The sequence below is a fragment of the Amblyraja radiata genome, chromosome 1, assembly GCF_010909765.2.
Source record: "Amblyraja radiata isolate CabotCenter1 chromosome 1, sAmbRad1.1.pri, whole genome shotgun sequence".
NCBI classification, from domain to species: domain Eukaryota; kingdom Metazoa; phylum Chordata; class Chondrichthyes; order Rajiformes; family Rajidae; genus Amblyraja; species Amblyraja radiata.
In genome coordinates this window covers 34,844,104-34,850,103 of record NC_045956.1, presented here as the reverse complement: position 1 = coordinate 34,850,103, position 6,000 = coordinate 34,844,104, and the positions used below count along the sequence as shown (strand labels likewise).

Below are 6,000 nucleotides of genomic sequence, written 5' to 3'. Positions count from 1 at the left end.
CGAACACAGTTTAAGAATAAGGGGCAGGCCATTTAGAACGGAGATGAGGAAACATTTTTTCACCCAGAGAGTTGTGAATCTGTGGAATTCTCTGCCTCTGAAGGCAGTGGAGGCCAATTCTCTGGATGCTTTCAAGAGAGAGTTAGATAGAGCTCTTCAAGATAAGCGAAGGTATATGCGGAGAAGGGAGGAATGGGGTACTGTTTGTGGCTGATCAGCCATGATCACAGTGAATGGCGTTGCTGGCTCGAAGAGCCGAATGGTCTACTCCTGCACCTATTGTCTATTGTCTATCAATGTTCATATTAAATGATTTACCTCCAGGAAAGTCAAGAAGCCGAGCCAAATGTTAACTGAGAATATATGTTGGTAGAGTTGCAACCTCACAGCGCCAGAGACCCGGGTTCGATCTTGACCTCAGGTTCTGTCTGCGTGGAGTTTGCACGTTCTCCCTGTGACCACGTGTGTTTCCTCCGGATGCCCCGGTTTATTCCCATATCTTAAAGGCATGCAGGTTTGTAGGTTAATTGTCCCTCTGTAAATTTCTCCCATTGTGGAGAGATTGGATGAGGGCGTGGGATAACATAGATCAAGGGTGAACGGTGATGGTCAGCGTGGACTCGGTGGGCCGAAGGGCTTATTTTCATGCTGTATCTTTCAATCAATCAACTGGGCTCTGCAATCATTGTTCACTCTTCAACATTCTCTCCACACTTTTTAACACCAATACCTCCACGTTCTCACCTGGTTGTGAATGCCCTTTACATCACTCGGGCTCATTCATCATGTTAGAGTATGCATTGATGATCCGATTATAATACAGTGCATTCAGAAAGTATTCACACCCCTCCACCTTTTCCACATTTTGTTACATTACAGACTTATTCTAAAATTGATTAAATTCATTTTTTTAATCATCAATCCACACACAGTACCCAATAATAAAAAAGCAAAAACAGGTGTTTGGACATTTTTGCAAAGTAATTAAAAAGAAATAACTGAAATATCACATTTACATAAGTATTCAGACCCTTTACTCATTACTTTGTTGAGGCATCTTTGACAGCGATTACAGCCTCAAGTCTTCTTGGGTATGACACTACAAGCTGTATTTGGGTAATTTCTCCCATTCTTCTCTGCAGATCCTCTCAAGCTCTGTCAGGTTGGATGGGGAGCGTCGATGCACAGCTATTTTCAGGTCCCTCCAGAGATGTTAGATCCGGTTCAAGTCCAGGCTCTGGCAGGGTCTCAAGTACATTCACAGACTTGTCACAAAGCCACTCAATAGACAATAGACAATAGGTGCAGGAGTAGGCCATTCAGATCTTCGAGCCAGCACCGCCATTCACTGTGATCATGGCTGATCATCCCCAATCAGTACCCCGTTCCTGCCTTCTCCCTATATCCCCTGACTCCGCTATTTTTAAGAGCCCGAGCTAGGTCTCTCATGAAAGTATCCAGAGAACCCACCTCCACTGCCCTCTGAGGCAGAGAATTCCACACACTCACCACACAAGTGTTTCCTCATCTCCGTTCCGAATTCTTAAACTGTGGCCCCTGGTTCTGGACTCCCCCCAACATCGGGAACATGTTACCTGCCTCTAGTGTGTCCAAACCCTTAACAATCTTATGAAGAAGGGTTTCGGCCCGAAACTTTGCCTATTTCCTTTGCTCCATAGATGCTGCTGCACCCGCTGAGTTTCTCCAGCATTTTTGTGTACCTTAACAATCTTATATGTTTCAATGAGATCGCCTATCATCCTTCTAAGCTCCAGAGTGTACGGTGCAAGGTCGGTGGGGGCGCTGCAAGCCGGCAGTCCTGTCAGCAGCGTGTTAGTCTTTTCAACGTTTTTAATTTATTTAGTGTGTTTTAAGGTAGGTTTTTAATGTTTCTTTGTGCGTTTTGTATTGGGGGGGGGGGGGGGGGGGGGGTGGGGGGGGATGAGGGGGAAACCGTTTTGGTCGCCTCCTCCAGGGAAAGACGACTTTTTCCAGGTCGCCTCCCCCGTGGCCTAACATCGAGGATTGGGCGGCCTTTCCCGGAGCCGCGCCCGGGGCTCGCCGGAGGGGAGCGCTCTGTTTCGCTGGCCTGTGGCAGCTGGCAGTCTAAAGCCACGGTCTGCAGAGCCCCAGCTAGCGGCGTCCGGAGCCTGGGATCCCTCATGGGGACCTGGGATGAGAAGAAGCTCTGACCGTTGGCCCGCGGCCTACTTCTTCCGCAGGCCCGGCGTGGACTTACAATCACCCCTGGAAGGGAGCTTCGACCGCCGGCCCTGCAGTCTGCGGTGCTTCTTCGACTGCCGGCCTGCGGCCTACACCAACCTGAAGCCGCGGTCTCCAGTGGGGAAGCGCCGACTCTGGACTTACCTGGACATTTACTTGTCTGTACATCTGGACGCCCGCAGCGACGGCTGCAGAGGGTTGGGGTCCCGACCACGGGGGGAAATGGAGGAGGACTGGCCAATGTTTGTGCCTTCCACCACAGTGATGAATGCTGTGGTGGATGTTAGTGTTAATATTTTTGTGTATTTTGGGTGTTCTTTATCATTGTACCGCTGCTGGCAAATTAATTTCACTTGCACTTTATGTGCAATGTGACGAATAAAACCGTATTGTATTGTATTGTACAAGCCCAGCTGCTCCACTCTCTCAGCATCCCGGGAATTAACTTTGTAAACCTACGCTACACTCCCTCAATAGCAAGAATGTCCTTCCTCAAATTAGGGGACCAAAACTGCACACAATACTCCAGGTGTGGTCTCACTAGTGCTCTGTACAACTGCAGAAGGACCTGTTTGCTCCTATATTCGATTCCTCTTGTTATAAAGGCCAACATGCCATTTGCTTTCTTCACTGCCTGTTGTACCTGCATGCTTACTTTCATAGACCGATGTACAAGGACCCCAAGATCCCATTGTACTTCCCCTTTTCCCAACATGACGCCATTTAGATAATAATCTGCTTTCCTGTTTTTGCTACCAAAGTGGATAACCTCACATTTATCCACAATAAACTTCATCTGCCATGCATCTGCCCATTCCCTCAACCTGTCCAAGTCACCCTGCAATCTCATAGCATCCTCCTCACAGTTCACACTGCCACCCAGCTTTGTGTCATCTGCAAATTTGCTAATGTTACTTTGAATCCCTTCATCCAAATCAATGATGTATATTGTAAATAGCTGCGGTCCCAGCACCGAGCCTTGCGGTACCTCACTGGTCACTGCCTGCCAAGGGACCTGTTAATCCTTACTCTTTGTTTCCTGTCTGCCAACCACTTCTCTATCCCATTCCGTATCCGACCTTTCTGTCCTGGGTCTCCTCCAAGGCCAGAGCGAGCAACACCGGAAATTGGAGGAACAGCACCTCATATTCCACTTGGGGAGTCTGTATCCTGGGGGCATGAGCATTGGATTCTCCCAATTTTGTTAGCTCTTGCTGTCTCCTCCCCTTCCTCAGCCCTCGGGCTGTCTCCTCCCATCCCTCAGCCTTCTGGTTCCTCCTCCTCCTTTTTTGTTTCTTCTCTCCCCCCCCCCCCCCTCCCCACATAAGTCTGAAGAAGGGTTTCGGCCTGAAACGTTGCCTATTTCCTTTGCTCCATAGATGCTGCTACACCCGCTGAGTTTCTCCAGCATTTTTATGTAACTTCTCTATCCATGTCAGCACTCTACCCCCAATACCATGTGCCCTAATTTTGCCCACTAATCTCCTGTGGGACCTTATCAAATGCTTTCTGAAAGTCCAGGTACACTACATCCACTGGCTCTTCCTTGTTAACTTTTCTTAGTTACATCTTCAAAAAATTCCAGAAGATTAGTCAAGCATGATTTCCCCTTCGTAAATCCATGCTGACTCGGACCGATCCTGTTACTGCTATCCAAATGTGCGACTATCTCATCTTTTATAATTGACTCCAGCATCTTCCCCACCACCGATGTCAGGCTATAATTCCCTGTTTTCTCTCTCCCGCCTTTCTTAAAAAGTGGGATAACATTAGCTACCCTCCAATCCACAGGAACTGATCCGGAGTCTATGGAACATTGGAAAATTATCACCAATGCATCCATGATTTCTAGAGCCACTTCCTTAAGTACCCTGGGATGCAGACCATCAGGCCCTGGGGTTTGTTAACAGCCTTCAGTCTCATCAGTCTATCCAACACCATTTCCTGCCTAATGTGGGTTTCCTTCAGTTCCTCCGCCACCCCAGATCCTCCGGCCACTACTATATCTGCAGCTGATCTATAGGAAGATTGTTTGTGTCCTCCTTAGTGAAGACAGATCCAAAGTACCTGTTCAACTCATCTGCCATTTCCTTGTTCCGCATAATAAATTAGGCTTCTGTTTTTGGTCTTCAAGGGTCCAACTTTGGTCTTAACTAATTCATACCTCATCTTTCCTCCCCGTATTGTCTTGCATTGACAACTCCAGCGTTGTCTTGGCCGTGTGCTTAGGGTCATTGTCATGGAAACAAAGAAACATAGAAAATAGATGCAGGAGGAGGCCATGATCATATTGAATGGCGGTGCAGGCTCGAAGGGCCGAATGGCCTACTCCTGCACCTATTTTCTATGTTTCTATTCAGCCCTTCGAGCCAGCACCACCATTCATTGTGATAATGGCTGATCGTCCCCAATCAATAATCCGTGCCTGCCTTCTCCCCATATCCCTTGATTCCACTAGCCCCTAGAGCTCTATCTAACCCTATCTTAAATCCATCCAGTGATTTGGCCTCCACTGCCCTCTGTGGCAGGGATTTCCACAGGTTTTTTCTCACCTCAGTCTTAAATGGCCTCCCCTTTATTCTAAGACTGTGACACTTGGTTCTGGACGCCCAACATTGGGAACATTTTTCCTGCATCTAGCTTGTCCAGTCCTTTTATAATTTTATATGTTTCTGTAAGATTCCCCCTCATCCTTCTAAACTCCAGTGAATACAAGCTTAGTCTTTTCAATCTTTCCTCATACGACAGTCCCGCCATCCCAGCGATCAATCTTGTGAACCTACACTGCACTGCCTCAATCACAAGGATGTACTTCCTGAAATTAGGAGACCAAAACTGTCCGCAATACTCCAGATGTGGTCTTACCAGAGCCCTATACAACTGAAGAAGGACCTCTTTATTCCTATACTGAAATCCACTTGTTCTGAAGGCCAACATTCCATTAGCTTTCTTCACTGCCTGCTGTACCTGCACGCCAACTTTCAGTTAACGGTGTACAAGGGCACACAGGTCTCGCTGCACCTCCCCATTACCTAACCTAACCCCATTGAAATAAAAATTTGCCCCCTTGTTTTTGCCACCAAAGTGTATAACCTCACATTTATCTATATTATACTGCATCTGCCACGCATCTGCCCACTCACTCAACCTGTCCAGGTCACCCTGCATAGAAACATAGAAACATAGAAAGTAGGTGCGAGAGTAGACCACCAGGTCCGTCGAGCCCGCACCGCCATTCGCTCATGGCTGAACACTAAACAGACACACTTACCCACAAACAGTAGACACAAGACACAGAACACAAGACACTACCCTCCCCTTTATACCGCTATCACCCCTCTCCACCCCAAGAACCTCGTGATCTCCTGGGGGAGGCAAAAAAACGGATAAAAACCCAGGTCCAATTCGGGAAAAAAATCCGGGAAATTCCTCTCCGACCCCAATCCAGGCGATCGACACTTGTCCAGGAGATCACTCAGGTCTTACTATACTAACCATACCTAGGTCCATATCCCTGCCCTCTCCCCGTAGCCCCTTATCCCCTTGGCAGCTAAAAAACCATCTATTTTAGACTTAAATATATTTAACGTTTCTGCTTCCACTGCTCCCTGGGGCAGTGAATTCCATAAATTAACCACCCTCTGGGTGAAGAAGTTCTTCCTCATCTCAGTTTTAAAAGAGCCCCCCCTTATTCTGCAACTATGTCCCCTAGTTCTAGTTTCCCCGATCATTGGGAACATCCTCGGTGCATCCACCCGATCAAGGCCCCTCACGATC

The 6,000-nt window shown here is 47.7% G+C and overlaps 1 protein-coding gene across 2 annotated transcripts in view; it reads right to left on the bottom strand.

Annotated features, from left to right (window-relative positions):
- Positions 1 to 205: 205 nt before the first annotated feature.
- The window catches only part of bdh2 (3-hydroxybutyrate dehydrogenase 2), a 55,273-nt gene continuing 49,478 nt past the window's right edge, over positions 206 to 6,000 (bottom strand). The window contains exon 11 of one of the 2 annotated variants that reach the window (XR_004411853.1): positions 206 to 283. The gene's annotated coding sequence lies outside the window, so the exon portion shown is untranslated. Of the gene's footprint in view, positions 284 to 4,504; positions 4,568 to 6,000 lie in introns of those variants that run through there. The other variant, XR_004411859.1, reaches the window with a different exon arrangement.